Genomic DNA, 21,228 nt, shown 5'->3' on the forward strand with positions numbered 1-21,228 from the left:
TTTGCAACATTAGATTAAGCATTGTCATAATGCTAAATAATCTTACTTCTAATTTCACTACTAGGGTAACACGGGGTGAGTTGGACATATGGGGTGATTCGGATCACCCCTTTATCTCAAAAAGTACGGTTCAACTTGGATTTTTTAAAGTGCCATCTCCTTTTATGTTGAACCGTATGTACCTAACGTAAAAAAACTTTGGTAAAATTCGACAGGTTGAAGGGAATGGTAGCATGAACACAGCAAGCATATTGATCGCCAAAAAATGTGAGTTTTCCGATAGTGGTTTTAAGGTTTTCCCGCTGATTAACACGTTGACTGCCACGTCAGTCACCGGTGACTGACACTGAGTTTTCGTTCAGGTCGTTCGTTCAATCGAATCCTGTATATAATCGAGTCAAAAAAAAATGTTTTTTATTCGTTTTTTACATATGTTTTTCGTTTTTTAAATATAAAAGAGAAATTTGATTTTTGATTCATCCCCTTAAAATCAGGAAATATCTTTCTCAAATGAAAAAAATATGGATGGGTTATACCTATGATATAACCGCAAGGTTGACGTGGGACTGCCATTGGCTTAGTAATTCCAATAATCCCACCTCGGATGATCCTCATTAGGTACGATATCGCCGCTGCGCAGTGCTATCTTTTGTGTGTTGATTAAATTATTGATTAAAATAGTGAATGAATGAAACTATTTACGAATTCAATTGCAAACAAATCTCAATTTAAGTCAATTCATGCATTATCGCTGTGGTCATCGCAGTTATCGCAGCAAATAGTTATCAACATGTTGCCTAATTATCAAATGGTATGCGTAGAAGTCCAGTGAGCTAGCGACATGAAGGGATATCTTCCAAAGCAGTCTTGAATAATCGAGCCAAAGCGTTGCATTTGTACCCGTTTTTGTAGACCGTGATAGCAAAACGAATTCTGGACTGTAAAAATGTTTGGGGGTATACAAGTATTGCCGACTTGAATGTATCTGCAATGCCTATTCTCCCAACTCCTTGGTTTCGGAATCTGTATTGGGAAAACACATTTCGGTTTGCAAAAATGCAAGCGAGTACAAAAGTTCATGGTTTTGAAGCCTGTGTTAAGGAAACATTCCAATTTGCAAAAACGCAAACGAGTACGAAAGTTCCCACTGCTTGCATATCACATATAATCAAGTCTGTATATAATCGAGTCCACAAACCTCTACAAACCCTACAAACATTCAAACATAAATAGAAACAGGTCAAGCTGGATGAAACCATTTAAAAAGTAATTAGTTGTTTGGGTACTGCGGCCATCTTGGAATTGGATTTTTCATCATCTGCTATATTCTACTAGTCGAGAACTTTTTTTTGATATCCATATATTTTTTTTCAAAACCTCATCAATGTTTTGAAAAAAATATATATGGCGCTATTTTGTGGTGGTGGCCATTTTGAATTTGAATTTTTCATAAATAACTGTGTTTTACTAGTCAAGCATTTTCATTTGATACCCATATTGATGGGGTTCTGAGAAAATATGTAATCCGTCATTTTGTAGTGGCCGCTATTTTGGATTTGCATTTTTCATAAATAACTGTGTTCTACTAGTCAAGCCCTTTCATTCGATACTCATATTAGCTATTCAATATGGAATTATTATACAAATTATTCATATTTCCGAAAATCAAAAATAAAATACTCCGGATAATCGAGTCCGACCTGTGCATCCAGGCTAACCAAGGAGCAAAAAGCTTCGAAATTCAGTTCAATGCTATCTTTATTCTCCAGAAGTGTAAGGATATTATAGATACCGGAACGGGCGTATCCGGCGGATTCAACTTGACGATATCCTCTTTCTTCGCGACTGGATAGAGCTCCCAGTGCGCATAAACCATGGAACGCAGTTGCTTTACTATTTTCGCCATAACTTCCACAGCTCAATGGATAGAGCTGAAAAATTATGGATTACTGTGATTGACGAAAGACAAGTGGTCTCATCACCAAGTGTTATAGTAAACGCATGACAAATTGATAAAATTTGTCCATTTTTTGAATGCAATCGTTTGCTCTCATCGCAGTCAAAGTACACCCTTCAAAACTGCTGCAAGGAATGAAACAGAGGAATGAAACAAGTTATACAAGTTTGTGGAGAGAAATTAGAACTCTGCCGCTGCTGTTACTGCTGTCGCTGTAGTCATTTCTACTACTACAATACACGAGAATGGTTTAACTTTTCTGCTTGGTAAAAGGGGAAATGAAACAAGTCGTGGTTTAAAACAAGATATTGAAACTTTTTCCTGCTGTCACTGAAGCCGCCGCTTGTTGTTTCGGCTTTGCTACCGATCCTCTTGATATGAACTTTTTCCCGGTTTGGAAATAAGTAATCGATAGGGGTGAGGCTTGCGACGCAATGTTTTGCTTTTCTTCTTTCTTTTTTCCTCTACACGATATGCTCGATGGATAGCTATGTCTGTTTTTCTAGCCGCCTGTTTTGGTCGGTACAATCTGAGGAGCACAAATTGGACCATTCGAAACGTGGGATTTAGCGCCTTTAGATAATGATTTACATTTTACGATGGTTGAATTGTTTATCTAAAAATAAATATAAATTTATTTCTGTTGATAGATACGTAGAAGAAGTCTCGAGCATAGGAGATCTAGGAGTGGAGCTTGATTACAAGATGACTTTTCATGACCATTACTTCGACATAACAATAATGCTAACCCTAACGCACATACGAATCTAGGCTGCTTCATCTTCTGCGTTTCCAAAGAGATTTGTGATCCGTATTGTTTTGAAACTTTGTACCCATCATGATGTTTAAGTGAAACGGATTGAATCAATAGAAACCATATTTGTTAGATATGCGCGGTAAGTTTTACCCTGAAATAACCCAATCAAACTTCTACCGTATGAGAGTAAAGTCCGTTACTAGGAATAGCTAGCCAGGAGAACAGGAGAAACCACCAGAAAGTTAGATTTTTTTTTTGAAAGTTGCTGCTAGGTGAGATTCCGTTTGCGAATTACCTTTGGTGTTCAATTCTGACAGTTTCGCCCACGGAAAATTTTAAGGTTCACCAGCGAATCAGCAAACATGAATGCTGAAAAACGAAGGTCTATCAGTAGTATCAAAACTGGTATCATTACCCTACCTGCCTCAAACAGTTGGTTGAGAGACCCCCGTCCGATAATCGACAACACTGCCCCATGGTTACAAGCGTAACCATGCAAATTTCCAACGGAATAATCTGTCCAGTTGAAGGATATTATCGGCAAAAAGAGAGCCTAGTAGATTTTGCGGATAAAAACACATTTTTCCATTCGGAAAACGTTTGCGTCTATTTATACGGACATTCAATCGTTTCAATGAACATTTGTTCGCATAGCTAGACGTAATCACCAGTTTGCTCTGTCTACCGTCTCCGTCGGTAATTTCAGTTGTTATCGGATAAAATCGAGAAGGTTTGGAAGAAATTTAGTGAAATTGCTGGAGGTGCTCTGGATTTGTTGCGAGTCTATGATAGTACTTTTTCCTGAATACTCTGGGATATGATAAGAACAGCAGGTTCCTTTTATTCAATTAATTGAATTTGTAAAGGCAAACTGCAACGTTGGTAAATTTAGCGACATGATTTACCAATATCACGATCAATCGCATAAAGATCATGTAGAGACTAACACCAATGATATGAGTAAATACTGAGTATGTACCAATATTATTGAATTTTACTACTGATCTGATTGTTTCATTATCTACTTGAAGATTCAAATGCAGAAATTTAGGTAATTATAACATTAAAAAACACAATTGACTATCTTTGTTCATAGCAGTGCAGTGTACAGAAAATAGTAATTATTTGAGTAGCGTTTCAATGGTTTCTTATATTAATCTATTAGGAAACACTGAGTGATAAGACACTATCGTGACAGGCATGTGCAGACTCTACACAGAATGTGATTCAAATGTAGATTTAGCTTATAGCACATAATACTGATAATTGCTGATTTTAGAAAGATGAATGAAAAAACGGCGAAAAGGTCGATTTTGTTCATTTTGTCGCTTACGTCTCCTCTGCAAACATGGGCAGAACAAGACTGGAACGACTCTGACGGTAGGGTACATCAAAGAGCAATTAACACTATCAACAATTCTTTGTGTCCATCTAATAAGAAAGTTGATGGGTCTGAGCCTAGGGGCAAGGACGGGATCTTGACATAGGACTGTGATTGTTTGTTGCATTTGAATTGAGTTTTATCATTGTTCACAACCTGAATTTTTCCTCTTTTGATACATCAAATGAAAAAACTGTTTTCTGTATGAACTTCAAAGACAAAGAGTCATCATGTATCATTTTTGAACACAAGTCTAATTAGTTAAGATCTTCATAAATAAAAGCCTAATTCAAATAAATCTATGACTGCAGAAATACACTATACATAAAAAAAGTAGAAGTGTCTGAGCTTAGAGGCACGGACGGAAGTTTGACGTAGGACTGTGATTGTTCAGAACACTTGGTAATTTTAAATGTAATTCTTTTCATTGTTCGGAAATATGTTAGTTTATTTTTTTTTGAAACTCTAAATAGTAGCCCTGAAAAGGGTCGTTTGTTGTATGCACTCATAAACTTCAAACGGTTTGTAACGAACAAAGAAAGACAATAAGCTTCTGACAGGAAGTTCAACTGTCTGAAAATGATTAATGAATATCAGTGAGATACATAACAGGCTGGAATGGTAGATGAAGTATATGCGAATCGGTAAACAAAAAAAAAATATATCGTCATTGATCACATTGACCGCAACGAAAAAACAAGTTGAAAATACTCACGATTTCGTGATATATTGAGATAAAATACACATTAAATCATGAAGTTGCTTTACTTTTAATGGATAGCTATAGTCTTATTCTGAGGCATCGGGAGCAGTAGCTTTTTCGGTGAAATGATGTTCGTTAGCAGACTATCACAACCAAGTCGTATTAGTTTTACTGCTCAAGCTATCATAGCAGGAATTGAGTCATTGAGAATTATGAATATGAGTCATGAAGAATATTAATATTTCATTACGTTTCATTTTTGTGATGCGAGGTAATGCTGATCTTAATAAGTCTTCGCATGATAATCGCTGCCTTCTCCTAATTAATGAACGACAATGGGTGACATTTTCCTCATTGATTTGATGAAATTTTGCATGAAGTTTGAGTGTTGCATGACATTTTGCATCTGATTACCTTAAAATCTTGCTTATTTTTTAGATAGAACGAATTATTGCACGCAATTTTGTGTTACATACAACGTTCATGGGAGCGAAGTTGGAAGAAAGAATGCATAATACATGATTTACCTTCGCATCCGCCCACAAAACATACCTCTTTTGATTGGTCAGTTACTCACTTATTTATTATTATTACCGTGGTGTCTTAGGCGAAAAAAATGCTGGATAAATTTGTCGTCTAATGGTATATATTATAACATATATCGCAAGAACGATTCTGCGTAATATGCATTTGAAAACTCTTAATAAACGTTACATTTTTCGTAGAGTGACCCTCCCTATATAGAAATCAAAGACGTAGTTTTATCTATAGTATTTTCTCCTTCGTCGCCACGTTGTCCGGAACATTGTTAGTAATAACTTTATAGCCCGGTGATGTATATTAGGTATTCTATGGCCATGAGTGCTCTCTTGGGAAGTTCGTGTAGGTGCTGTTGATCTCATTGGGTGCTAAATTCTGCTTATGTATAGGAAAGGGATAAGATAATGGGCATGTGCATTTAAGGAAGAGAAGCAGGTTTCTCAGGAAGAAATATATGGTCGGTGGTAAGTCATAGGGAACCAAGTCGCAAAATTGAAAGTTTCGTGTTATTGATTGCATTAGGTGAAGCATTTCGTAAGCTACGTACACCATTAATCAGATTTGGAAAATCTTCATTAAACTTCAAGCTCGTTTTTCTCGAAATCATAAAAATGTCACATGTTTCGATCTGAATTAAACCGACTATATGGTGAGCATAATATTAAGAACGCGACTACTCAAGATAGTATAATCTGATATGCGTGAGTATACCCTTTTGACCTTCTAAATCAGCAGCCATTTAAATTCAATAATTGCATTTTTACATAACCAAACAACATACTCGATATTATGACATCCTAGACCACAATTACATAAATTGTTAGTAGCAGGACCTACACGATAAAGATGTGAATTGAGCACGAATTGATTGGACAACATACAATACAATAATTGATAAATGTTAAATAAATAAATAAAGTTGAAACATCGCCTGGAGACAACACTATACGTCGATTATATGCCAAATTTATATCGTCTGGTAGTGTTGGTATTGCCAGTCATCTGTCCAGACAACGACCAAGACGATTCGACGAGAATATTGATGCCGTTCGAGCCAGTGTTGCAGAGACTCCATCGACATCAGGTCGCCATCGTTCGCAAGAGTTAGGCATCGCTCGAACCACTCTCCGACGCATAATTCGTGTTGATTTGAAAATGTTTCCGTATAAAATTCAAATGGCTCAACAACTTAACCCATCTGACTTACCACGTCGACTTGATTTTGCGAAATGGACCATCGAAATGGCCAAAAATGAACGTGGCTTTTGGCAAAAAATCATAATGTCTGATGAGGCGCATTTCAACTTGAATGGAGGAGTGAATAAACAAAATTGTCGGTTTTATGCTACTGAAAACCCTCAATTCATCGAAACGCAACCTCTTTACGACCAAAAAGTTACTGTGTGGTGTGGCATTTATGCCGATAAAGTCATCGGCCAGTACTTCTTTGAAAACGAAAATGGAGCAACGGTAACCGTGAATGGGGAGCGTTATCGGACAATGATAACCGATTTTTTATTGCCATTTGTTCGTGAAAATGAATTGGACAATTACTGGTTCCAACAGGACGGCGCTACATGCCATACAGTGGCTGCCACGACCAAATTATTGCGCGAAATGTTCCCCGGAAGATTAATATCGAAAAACGGCGATAATGACTGGCCACCGAGATCACCTGATTTGACGCCTCCTGACTTTTTTTTATGGGGATATTTAAAATCCAAGGTATACACTGGTAAACCAAGGACCCTGGCTGCGCTGAAAGACAATATCCGACAAGAAATTGCTGCCATATCGGCCGAAACATTGGGCAAAGTGATGAAAAATGCCGAAAAAAGGGCACATTTTGCGGTCAAGCCGAGAGGCGGTCATTTACGAGATATCATAATCAAAAAGTAGTTAGAACAAATCTCCTTGGACCAAAATAAATGAATTTAAAAAAAAAAAATTTAATTCTATTTTTTATATTTAAATTCTATTTGCTATTGCAAAAACAAATCCTTCCACTTTAAATGGCCCACCCTGTATATTCACTATTCATGTTTCAAGCGAAAAAAAACTGAATAAATTTCCTGTCTAATGGTATATAACACAACATATGTCGCTATAACGATTTTGTATAATATGCGTTTGAAAACTCTTAATGAATCGTTACATTTTTCGTAGAGTGACCCCCCTATATAGAAATCAAAGACATAGTCCTATGTCAAAACGCTCTGTACAAACACTAGTTGCCGAAAATAGGAATTAATCTATATATATATATATATATATATATAAAAATGGCTTTCTGTCTGTCTGTCTGTCTGATTCTTATGGACTCGGAAACTACTGAACCGATCGACACGAAAATTGGTATGTAGGGGTTTTTGGGGTCGGGGAAGGTTCTTATGATATTTCCAGACCCCTCCCCTCCGAAACCAAATTTGGCATGTGAAGGTTTTAAGATACAATCAATGTTTCTATGGTGGTTCGACAGTCCTCCTCCCTATGTTAGAGTGGGCTGTCAAACAAATGAAAAACAAATTTCTGCATAACCCAAAAACCAATCAAGCAAATGGAGCCAAATTTGGCATGTGAAGATTTTAGGGGGCACGAAACGTTTCTATGGTGAATAGACACTCCTCCCCCTCTCTAAGGAGAGAAGAGGGAAGGGGTCTGTCTTTATTCTATCATATTTTTCCTGTGTCAAACATTTATTCCGTGTATCGGAGAAACATGTTATTTGCAAGTGGTTGAAAAATCTTGAACGAGAATTGTGTCTGAAAATAATCTGATATTATAATGTTGAGTTCTGGTAGAAGTACTAGGATTTTTTTAGTAAAAGTTAAATTTAACGGGGTCGATTAGAAAATCAATCAAAGAACAGTTCTGCGATTGGACTCATGAATTTGCGCTTAGTAAGTAAACGTGAATGTTTGAAGGTATTGATAACAAAAACGAATTTTTGGCGGGACGAAGTTTGCCGGGTCAGCTAGTAACAATATAAATTTGTTGAATTATGAATTATGAACGTTCGATGCAAAAACTATTTTTTTCAACCTCCAAGATATGTACATCGTTGAATGTATGAATCAAAAAAAGATGATTGCATCTAATTGATGGCTAGCTGACGATCTCTCATTGCTACCGGTATTGTGTAATCTGCGCGCTGCAATGCCGCAAGATGTACCAACGATAGTGGGCCTCGTGAAATGTGATACTTTTCTGCTGCGGCCGCGGCCGGGTTTCTGTTTCCACCGCCAAGCGGTCCGTTGCAGTTGTTCAGTACGGAAAATGAATTTTATGTTGGGCTAGTTCTACACAGATTGGTGTTTAGTGATAGTGGTTGCTAGCCCGAGAATGAGATAAACGACAATAGTGTCGTATTAGCAGAGGGTGAACATATTTCATGATGTACCTATCAGTGGAACGTTCAAAACTGCTCACGGGTAATCGTACGGTATCATCTACAACAGCTGACCAGGATCTCTGACTCGGTGCGATCCTATTGGCTCGGTGAATACTCGGTGCAGACGTTATCTACCCGAAAAGTTCCTGTAACCGATAAAGTCGGGGGTAATTATTTAAAATTTATGACGATCTCTTATCGATTTTTGAATCAGATCTCACACTCGCTTGCGGTTTTCAATCAAACTTAAACAATGTTGAGTGGATTTTAGTTTTTTGTTCATGCTTCACGTGTTGCATAACATCGAAGCAAAGCGATCGCAATGAATGGGAAAAATCGTGATCGCAAACTAGACCACGTGGCTGAGTCCTGACTAATCACGCTGCGCGAGCCGATCTCATTCACTCAATTTCCAGTGCTCTCCACCCTATGCTCGACTCGTATTGAAAGGTTATCGTTCTCATAATTAATCATTTTCCGATTTCGCTTCGTTTTTTTTGTGCATATATATTCTTCGAGCTCAATTCGTTTTCAGCAAGTCCGATTTTCCATCTTTTCCCCGTTCGTCTTCTTTCTGTTTTTATTATCGAGCACACTCCCACAAGTTTGCTTTCCTGCAATTCGCTTATCTCCCGATTCCAATCTGTGGCCAATTTCTCTTGCTCGGAACTCGCTCCATGATCATAATGATGATGATGATGATTATGATGACGGGGATGACGACGACGACGAAGACCACGAAATAGTCCGTTTTGTTGGCGAGTTCTCATTGTTTCGCGCCATGTTTTCATCGGTTGGTGCATATTTGCACCATCTCCGCGAGTAGTTGCATTGCACTTTATATCTTGTTTTAATTTCGATAAATTTAGCGTGAAATTATGTTGAGTGCTGGTGGGCGGGAGGCGAAGAGAGGACACGGCACAGGGCAGTGAAAGAAAGTTACAAAGAGATAAGAGATTGTGATCTATGGGGATTGTCACAGCAGGCAGCGTCACGAAAAGCGCATGATGGGAATGAGAATAACCTTGTTTCTTGGCGTGTTTCGTGGATTTTTCTTGTTCCTCCGGAGGGGTCCACTCTGGTTGCTTTCTTGTTTGGTCGCCGACTTTTATCTGCACACTGTATGTAGCCAATGCAGTCTGTTGACATTGCTGTTAGTAGCACAGCGCAATGTTGGAAACTGTTATGCAATTGCACCTGTCTCGTGGGAAAATAATCAACGAACTTCGCGTTAGCTGTACTTATTTCTTTCAAACTTTCAGACCACATGCAAAACAACATGCAAGGCTTGCGGGGGACGAAGCAAACATGCCTATTTCTGTCTCGGTCGGCTGAGCAACAAACCTCCACTCTGTAACCACATTAACCCTAATTTGTTGGAGCACGTGGATTCTGGTCTACACCCTGAGACACCTATTCCGGATATATACGATACACAATCCACTTAGGACGCAAACGATTCCAACCGGCCATATCGCATAGCGATCATAAACAGAGCGATAAAGAAATATGAAAACCTATTAAAAAGAGTTAAAATAAGACACTCATTCGGAAGTTTTGTGTTACTCACTTTGATGAAAGGAAACCACATCCTCTCAGACGACCAGTAAGACACACGCACGCATGGATAGGAAGGCGAAATCATTTTTTTCGGAAGGGGATCGTCGTTACGTTTGCCTTTTTTCGGTGTATTAAATTCAGCACCTGCCGACGATAAAATATCCGTTGCAGCGCGCTCCGATTAAGGTATGACAAACGATCGAACGACGACGACGATCGTTGGAATCAACAAAAGCGAAAGGATTTGGCTGGTGGGAGCCACGAAAAATATGATCCCGACATATGCCATCGTAAAATGTTTAGTTTAACAGTTTTTATCTTTCTTCGCGCACAACAGAGAACGCTTCCTATTATTTACGATCTTCCGTTGCTCATTAGGTTGAGATCTGCATAAATATTAAGTCTCCATGCTGCTCGGTTAGCTGAAGGTGCTTCCAATTCTTTATTTTTTTTCATATACATATTCCGGGGAATAATTATAGATCACTAAAAGAAATTTGTCGGCGCTTTAACTTGTCTGTTGAAAGTATTGTTTAATCGAAATTTGATGTGAGAGTCAGGTTAATGGTGTCATTATATTTCATATGAAGGAACTAGCTGTGCAGCGATTTTTGGAACTATTGGTTTGAATTGCAATATTCAACTGTGTCTTACTTTTTTTTATATTGATATTAGAGACCCGTTCCACTATATGTTATTTGGGTCTTTTAAGCCTAGATATTACAATTCAGTTAATTTACAATTCATATTTTCGTATCATATTTCTGTATAAATTCCAATTTTCCTCAGAAACTCCATGATGCTTTTGATTCGATCCTCTCCATCTGCTAGAGCTTCTCGCATATTTGCTCGTAATCTCGTACTCCTACGATCGTATTCTAAACCAGGACACTCAACTATAATGTGCTGTTAACTCCGGCTTTAGCCTTACTGCCCAGCTTAGCTCACCTCGTGTTTCATATTTCTCTCAGGGTCGGCTTTGGCCCTCGGGAGGACTGTTTCGACCTCGGTTGGAACACCAGCATAGCGGATTTGCGAAATGCGGACACAAGAAGCTGCCTATGCAAAATGGACTGGCATTGATTATTTAATAGAATAGAGTAGAGAAGTTAGTTTTCGATTTTTCTATATTTTTTCGGTTTAAAGGGTTAGTATCGGTACCGTTTTCGTTGGGGCCCTTCGTTGTCCTTCGTGGTCGTCGTCGTCGCGCTGCGGTTCACCGGTGCGGATGGGAGGTGGGAGGCGTTCTGTCCGTGATGCTCTGGACCGTATAGCAAAAGGGCGTCGCTTGGAAACGTGGTGGTAGGTGGCCGGAGTTTCTCGGCCGGACACCCGAGGATGGTGTAGCGTGATTGAGAGTCCTATTCCGCAAGTGGTCTTCTCTCTCTACCTCTGTCACTTCACTCTACCACTCACTTTTTTTCTTTCACGACTCTTTTCTATCTTCTCAACTCACTGTCTTCCAACTCTCTTCTCCTCAAATTTCTGTTCCAACGATACCAAAATTCTTCACTTGCGTGTCGTTTCCTGACTCCTGACTAAGTGACCGACTCAATCCAACATCTCCTTCCAAGTCACCTCCTTTCCTATCATCCAGCTCCTTTCCTTCTTCTACTCCCTCCCATTTCCACTGGAAGGACATCTGTCAATCCTGACAGATGTCTCTTTTCGCCCGACACGCAACCTCGTCGGGGCGATGTTGGGTTAGTATGTTTACATAAATTAAATCAAGGTATGTACATTTAACAACATTTATACCAGTCGAAGCAAAACAAAAATTGACTTACACACTAGACAGAAAATATTTACACAAACAACCTTTTGTGACCGAAGAATTTTGAAATGATCGGTAACAATCCTCCCCGAGTTCGGGTAGAAAAATTGTGAATATAATTTTTCGTCAAACGTTTCGACCGCTTTCTGATTGAAGTTCGCTTTGTCCAAGTCCGAAAACTCGGTCTGAAAACTGGATTCTGGTAACTACGAAGAACCGTCTGATGGCAACTTCGATCCACCATACCACATTAAAATTTCTTCTCGCGCCTCACCATTTCAAACCACTATGTGCCACGATCAATGAACGCCGTCATCCCACCATCATCAAATCAATCTCATCTCTCTATCCTGATTTCTAAATCAAGAACGAAATAATTTCCTACTTCTCAATCATTCATCTATCAATCCGACTCTTACATGCGCTGGACGCGTCCGTCCTCATTCATTCTACCTCACATGCGGATTCATTCATACCGTTCCCTATTTTCATTTCCTTTTCAGGGTTATTTCCTTTTTGAAATAGCCTGCTACTGACCATCAACGTCGTAATGACTCCGGTCTCCAGCAAATTAGTCAATCATGTTCCAAACAAATTACTCTAACGATATAATCAATTATCGTTGCATGCACTTCCAACTCTTCGAATCACGAGTTCGAAAGTGGAGTGCATTTATATCAACGAAGTACTCATTTACCTTGAATAACGTTAAATTCAAAACACATCTACTGAACGCACTTCTCTATCACAATAGAAAGAGCGGAGATGTGAACCGCCATAAACAATGCAAATCATTGTTGTAACGGTTGAAGACTGTCAAATGACAGTTGTCATTCTAAGACATCCTAAACTAATTGAGAGACCATATGTATTGTGGGGCTAAAGATGATCTAAAATGCGCTTGGGGTAAGTATCCTTCGCTAGTTGAATTTTATCTTGGGTTTTCTTTCAGGTTCCCAAACGTTTTCTGAAGTTAATCCGAAATCATTGGTAGGATCTGACTGAAAATTCAGCATTTCGGACCAAACGATAGTTGGGCCTGAAGGAACAAAATGCGGATGAACAGAAATGATGAGGAACAAAACAACCAATAACTCATAAACATAATGATCAAACTAATTCTAGAAACACATGCAATAGGTAACTGTATACATAATATTCAATTAAATAAATTATCCTGGTTTTAGGTGGGCTGCTGGCCACACTCCCAGGTCTTTGCCATCATCGTCCTCAAGTTTATAGGACGAAGTGCCTATTCTGGAAACTACAGTAGCGGGTAGATACATTGACCCGTACTTGGCATTATATCGTTCGGAAGCATTGGATAGCTTCATATTCCTTCGGTAGACCCTCTGTCCTACGTGGAAGGGTTCAGCATATCGTCGATGTCGAAGATTGTAACGAGATTTTCCTGCTTTGTGGTCCAAATTCCTGCTTTGTGGTCCAAATGCTGTGTGTTTAGTCCAAAACAATTTAAAAATTGTTTTGGACTAAATCGTAAATGTCCTGGAATAATCCTCTACGCGATTCTATCAGTTGTTCAGGGGTTTGGTTTTGATTTTCGAGGAACCAACGATGGTCGGTTCCTTTAGTGAAAGCTTCATGACCATAAATCACGAAATAAGGTGTTACTCCTGTGGAAACGTGTGAGGATGTATTAAGAACAAATTCTACTTCCGACAGTTTACTGTCCCAGAGTCTCTGATCACTTTTAACATAGGTTCGAATCGCGGCATTGATTGTCCGATTCACCCTTTCCACGGGATTGGCTTGTGAATGGTACTTAGAATTCAACCAATGCCGAATTCCAAACCTATCTAAAAGAGCCTTGAGCTCTCGAGACAGAAACACTGTCGCATTGTCTGATATGATTACTTCAGGAGTGGAAAATCTGAAGAACCAGTGATTTTTCAAAGTACTACATAGTGAATTACTATTGATGTTGCGCAACGGTGTAAGCATCACCCATTTACTGAACAGGTCAGCGATGACCAAGATATATTGGTTGCCTCTTTTACTTCTAGGAAGCGGCCCTATATAATCTGCCGCTATTATTTGTCCTGAATGGGAAGTGATCCTTTGCTCTCCCATAGAAGGAATTACGGGTACTGAAGCTGACTTTACTTCTTTACAAACTGTGCACTTCTGAACATATTCTCTAATGTCCTTGGACATTTTTGGCCAGTAATATTTCAATTTAATCCTATTCAACGTTTTCTCAAATCCCACATGCATAGATTGATCGTGATTTTCTTCTAAAATTTTCTTTCGATTTGCTTGAGGGACAACGAGTTTCCACTCGAATCGAAAATCATGAGGTTCGACCGGTGTAGAAACGAACTTATATAAAGCTCCATTTTTCACCTGAAAATCAACGAAATCATCTGGCTTATTTATAACTTTAATTTTCAGGTCCTCATACCACGCTGTCCCAGGGCCGTCGGAGACTACAGCAATACAACGTGACAGTGCATCGGGGACAATGTTCTCTTTGCCCTTCCGATGAAGAATAGTCATGTGGTATTGCTGTAGGCTCAGACTCCACCTGCTGCAACGAGACGAGGTTTTCCACTTTGTATTCAGGATGTGTGTCAAAGCGGATGAATCGGTTATTAATGTGAAGTGAGACCCTTCTATGTACCCACGGAAAGCCTCAATGGAAAGGAGAGCTGCCAGTACTTCCTTCTCGCACGCGTGGTAATTCCTTTGAGGTGTTGTCAATTTGTGCGAGAAGTAAGCTATGACTCTCTCGCTTCCATTTTGGTTTTGCGTGAGAACTCCCGCTGCTGCGACATCACTAGCATCAGTTTGGATTGAGAATTCCTTCTGAAAATCTGGACTGACTAGAATGGGAGAAATTATTAACTTTTCTTTTATCAAACAGAAAGCTTTTTCAGCTTCGTCATTCCATCCTAGGATCTTGCTTTTTGTTTTTAGCAAATCGCTCAAGGGTGCCGTTACACCACTGAAATCGTCAATGAAGCGGCGGTAATAATTTGCCATACCCAAAAACCTTCGCAACTTGGTTATGGTATTTGGCCTTTCATAGTCGATAATAGGTTGTATTTTTACTGGATCTGCTCTGAGGCCGTTGGTGGATAAGAGATACCCAAGGAATGATAATTCATTCACACCGAATCGGGATTTCTCCAGGTTAATTGATAAGTTTGCTTCTGTTAGTCGCCGAGCAACTTCACGAAGCAGCTGTAAGTGACCCTCAAACGTTTCGCTTACCACGACGATGTCGTCGAGGTAAACAAAAACGATTGGTTCCAATTCACCATGCCCCAAGACTTGGTCCATCAGCCTGGCCAAAGTCGCAGGGCTGTTAGCCAGGCCGTATGGCAACCTAGTGAATTGGAACATCCCTTTGCCCTGTATGCCGAATGCGGTATATTTTCTCGAGCTTTTCGCCAGTGAAATCTGGAGAAAAGCTTCCGACAAATCAATTGTGCTCAAGTAGCTCGCTCTTGGGAGCTGTCCTAAAATCCGTCCAGGATGGGGCAAAGGGTAAGCGTCTCTCACAGTGCGTTCGTTTATTTTTCGAGCGTCTAAACAGAGGCGAACTTTTCCTGTGGGTTTAATGACAGGTACAACACTCAGAGACCAGTCAGAATGACATCGTTCAATTATTCTTAGACGAAGCATTCGGTCAAGTTCTATAGCAACTTTCTCTCGAACCTTTGGAGACATTGTGTAGGGGTATTGTCGAATGGGCGCCTTGGATTTCCACGCATCTGAAATTTCGATGGTTTGTTCCGTTAAATGAGTAGTGGATAATCTTCCTGGTTCGGCAGCTTTGAAAAGAAGCTTGACTTCGCTAATGGCAAGGTTTTCGTCAGAGGATAAAGTTGTTGATTCCAGGGTGGGTTCCAAAAGCTTATCAGTGTGATGTATAGTGGCACACTGTTGTACGCTAGGGTATATGCGAAATTTTGACCAAAAGTTCATTCCTAGCAGACAGTCTATTACAACTCCATTCACTACGAGTGTGGGTACAACCTTCAGTTCATTGTTAAATCTGAACGGAATGTACACTTCACCGATAATTTTCAAAAATTCTCCTCCAGCTGATCTTAGTTCTAAAGAATTAGCTGGTTGTTTCAATTTACAACGAGGTAAACGGCGGTATAATGAATCACTTATTATAGTGTGATTGCTACCAGAATCGAGCAAGCCTTTAATGTTCACGTCGTGAATACTGACCCAAGCATATGGTCGATTGTCGTTCACATCAGGTAATGTTATCTGCAAAATTTGTGGTTTACTACAGTATCGATTCGAGGGAATACGTTCCCAAGAATCTGGAATTGAGTTGGAAATATTTTGACTTACGCGGAGTTGTCTGACGATCGGCGTTTTTCGATCGCCTGAAATCCGTTTTTTCTGCAATATGGACAATGTTGTGAGTCAAATCCTTTGAATCCACATACGAAGCAAATCAATCCTTTCAATGAACGACATTGATCTAATTGATGATTTAATTGCCGACAATTCAAACACACATTTGGAGGTGGAGGTTTGAATCCAGCAACCAAAAACTCAAGCGTCCGATGTGGTTTGGACGGACCTTCTCTAGGATCCTCAGTATCAACTGATTGTAAATTATTGGGTTTCCTTATTGGTTTAGGAAAAGATTGTAGCTTTTCACTGGACTCAGCACTTTCTTTAGAAGACTTCCAGTTATTACTTTTGTTGTATTTCCCCTTTAGTGGGTTCGGTTGTATCGAATTTGTATTGGGTGGGTTCTTGTGGGTGATTACATTCGCCGATTTAGCATTACCGAAAACTTTATGGTACATGGAAAAATTAGATGCATCAATGAGATGACCAGACTCAATGAGTTGTGGAAGATCGTGAATGGGTTTCCACAGCAAGGCCTTTTTATAATCCGTTCGAAGGTTACGTTTCAGTACATCTAGTTTTTCTTTATCGTGCATTGGGGTAATCATGGATCTGAATTTCTTATCCATATCAAAATGAAAATCTTGAAATGTTTCATTCCTCTGCTGGCGTCTTTGATAAATGCTAGATCGAACCAGTGTGTCTAATTCAGGATGAACGAAAGCTTTTCGAAGCTCTTGAATTAAGTGTTGCCAACTATGCAACCTCCCACTAGAGCGCAGGGACATGTACCAGTTTGATGCTGGTCCTGTGAACAGATGGAATGCAGAATTAAATAATTCTTTTTCAGAAACACGCTCCGAAAGCGATAACTGTTCTACCATAACTAGAAATTCGTTGAGTTTCATGCCTTGATCATTTCCAGAATACTTTTCGATGTTCCACTGTGAAACCGGTATCGTCTTGTGCAATATCGGGGTACGTCTCGAATCAGAGGTGCTGGAATTTGTAAAGAAGTTGTGACGATTCATATTGAGTTCATTTTGTGGAAAGTGTGGATTGTAATTGTTTGTAGCATGGAGTGCGTTCTGTGGATAAGTCAGAATGGGGTTCGTGACTTTGTTCTGATGAGCGGAATTCATTCCGAAGGACCCAACATTCTGAGGATGAGTGATGTCTGAGAACTGAAGCGGATTATTCGCGGGAAAGGTATTGGTGAAATTTGAATATGGTAAGTTTGAAAAATGCTCATGGGCGCGGTTCCTATCAGGAGCTACCCCAGGAGGGCAACACATGTTCGATACTGTTGAATATACCGATGATGATGGCATTATTGACGGAATTTGTCGCGAGTATTGCGAGACTACTACAGTATTTAAGGTGGAAGGGTAAGTAGTTTTCGGAATCGTACCGGTGTATTTTGCTACTGAAGTTGCAGTACACACAGATGGGTTAAATGAATGAAAATTTTGATCGTTTCGCGGTGAGATCTGAATTGATGAAGCAATCGGTGAATCGTTATCGGATGGTATTTGAGATTTTCTCAACATAAACAGTTCTTTTTCAAGAGATAATAATGCGTCCCGCAATTCGGTAACGTCTTTCGACTTCGAAGTATTAATCAAACCCATTCGTTGGAAACAATTCATCATATCTAGCTCAATGGAAAACAAATCTGCTTGAGATTGTCTTTGTATTGTATTTGAATCACTCACAACTGGATTACAGTCCACTGTCTCTTCTTCATCCTCGCCCACGCTACCAGGATTTTCACGATAATTATCTTCATTTTCTCCATAATGACGATTAAGCAAACCTAAAACTTTCTTCAACAATTCATGCGCATTATCTTTCACGTTTTCGTTTGCAATCGCAATCAGCACTAGTAATCGATTTGCTATATGCAATAATGAAGTATAGCAATTTGGCGCCACATGATTCGCGGTTAATGAGTATTCGAGGTTATGCAATTTTTCTCTACAAATTTCTAATTCTTTCCCCTCTTCATGGGGTAAAATTCTTTCGATTACGATATTTTCCTTCTCCTGCTTTAGCACTTCGCGTAATGCTCGACGTCGTCGAGTCATTGTACGTTCTCCTGACAAGAATATGTTCCTCATGGCTAATTCATAGTCTAACTCTTCTGCGTCCACAAAATCTACTCGCATCTACACACATTTTTCCTTCAAATTATCACTCGTAAATTTCATTGATGAATCCATATCGAATCTACACTTCATCTACACTTTATCACTACGTAATTTATCTAGAGATCTGAAATAGAATGGCGATGATAAGGTAAGTACACGTGTTCACTTCCTGCGGACACAAGCAATCCTAAATGGGGGCTTGTTCCGATCTCCAAACGCAATATAATTTCACGTCGCTGTTATCAGTCAGCTCAAATCGATACTTTTTTTTTCGATACAAAGAATCAAACGGTTTCCTAAAACTTCACCCACTCTTTCAGTGCGAAAATCGAAGCAGAAATTAATCGAGACGAATGACTTTTTATCTAATTCGAGACGAATGTCTCGAGTCTCCCCGAGATGCCGTAAAAATATTCTAACTGAAGGTTAGAATATTTTTTGTTTTAGGAGGATCGCCAATTGTTAACTCCGGCTTTAGCCGTACTGCCCAGCTTAGCTCACCTCGTGTTTCATATTTCTCTCAGGGTCGGCTTTGGCCCTCGGGAGGACTGTTTCGACCTCGGTTGGAACACCAGCAAAGCGGATTTGCGAAATGCGGACACAAGAAGCTGCCTATGCAAAATGGACTGGCATTGATTATTTAATAGAATAGAGTAGAGGAGTTAGTTTTCGATTTTTCTATATTTTTTCGGTTTAAAGGGTTAGTATCGGTACCGTTTTCGTTGGGGCCCTTCGTTGTCCTTCGTGGTCGTCGTCGTCGCGCTGCGGTTCACCGGTGCGGATGAGAGGTGGGATGGGCGTCGCTTGGAAACGTGGTGGTAGGTGGCCGGAGTTTCTCGGCCGGACACCCGAGGATGGTGTAGCGTGATTGAGAGTCCTATTCCGCAAGTGGTCTTCTCTCTCTACCTCTGTCACTTCACTCTACCACTCACTTTTTTTCTTTCACGACTCTTTTCTATCTTCTCAACTCACTGTCTTCCAACTCTCTTCTCCTAAAATTTCTGTTCCAACGATACCAAAATTCTTCACTTGCGTGTCGTTTCCTGACTCCGGACTAAGTGACCGACTCAATCCAACATCTCCTTCCAAGTCACCTCCTTTCCTATCATCCAGCTCCTTTCCTTCTTCTACTCCCTCCCATTTCCACCGGAAGGACATCTGTCAATCCTGACAATAATATTTACACAAACAACCTTTTGTGACCGAAGAATTTTGAAATGATCGGTAACAGTGCTTTACGGTCAATCGTCCACTACACCACCGACAATTCGGAACATCTGACCTGTCGAGCAAGCACTGATGTGTAAGTGGCGTGTGATCTATACGCAATCGTGTAAGCATCACATTTTCTCTTCTTGTCTATGCTGTCACAGTAAAGGGTAAAACCGTATTTTTAACTTTTCTCAGCTTGTTCTCCCTCACAGCATCCCATTCTGCCTGCCATCTCCAGGTGATTCGTCTCTTAATATGGGTTTTAACTTCCCGAATATCAACCGCAATTGATCTGTCGACTGTATGGTTCAGTGACGCTTTCGCCTCATGGTCAGAAAGCTCGTTGCCTGGTATATCAATATGATTCGGTATCCAGAAAATTGTGACATCTTTCCCATTATCGAAACATGTATTGTAAAGTGTTTCCATGCAGTCTCTCCATTTCGTCCTTATTCTGTAGCTTCCGAGCGAAGTTATTACACTGAGCGAATCTGTGCATATAAGGTACGCTCCAGTCCCCTCTTTCTTTACTCTTAACTCGTAGTAAAGCCTCTTTAGCTGTGTCTTATTTGCCTTATTCAATAAAATAAATTGTGTTCCACAAATAAAGAAAACTCATTGCACCATCTGTTGGTAATCTATCGCAATTCCATCGTATATATTAGGCTGTCAAAAAAGTCCTGCGGTATTTTTTTTGAATTTTCATTTGTTCATAAAATTAGTTACAATCATCTGTTTTAAGTCAAATATGCGCCGTTTTGTTCGATGACTTGTTCCCAACGAGATGCCAACATCATAATACCCCTGTTATAGAAGCTCGCTTCCTTATTGGCAAAAAACTCGGATAGCCAATTTTCACAGGCCTCTTTTGTGGCTAACTTCTGACTACCTAGCTCGTTCGCCATGGACAAAAACAGGTGGTAGTCACTTGGTGCAAGGTCCGGACTATATGGCGGATGCAAAAGAACATCCCATCCGAGCTCCCGGAGCTTCTGGCGCGTCACCAAAGAAGTGTGTGGCCTGGCGTTGTCCTGATGGAAGACAATGCGGACTCTGTTTATCAAAGATGGCCTCTTCTTCATGAGTGCTACCTTCAAGCGGTCCAGTTGTTGGCAGTACAGGTCCGAATTGAGCGTTTGGCCATAGGGAAGCAGCTCATAATAGATTATTCCTTGACAATCCCACCAAACACACAGCAGAACCTTCCTGGCCGTTAATGAGGGCTTGGCCACCGTCTGAGCCGCTTCAGCGGGCTTCGACCACGACCGTTTGCGCTTCACGTTATCGTGAGTGACCCACTTTTCATCGCCAGTCACCATCCGCTTCAGAAACGGGTCGATTTTGTTGCGATTCAGCAGCGATGCACATGCGTCGATACGGTCAAAGATGTTTTTTTGCGTCAACGTGTGTGGCACCCATACATCGAGCTTCTTTGTGAATCCAAGCTTCTTCAAATGGT

The sequence above is a fragment of the Toxorhynchites rutilus genome, chromosome 3, assembly GCF_029784135.1.
Source record: "Toxorhynchites rutilus septentrionalis strain SRP chromosome 3, ASM2978413v1, whole genome shotgun sequence".
Lineage (NCBI taxonomy): Eukaryota > Metazoa > Arthropoda > Insecta > Diptera > Culicidae > Toxorhynchites > Toxorhynchites rutilus.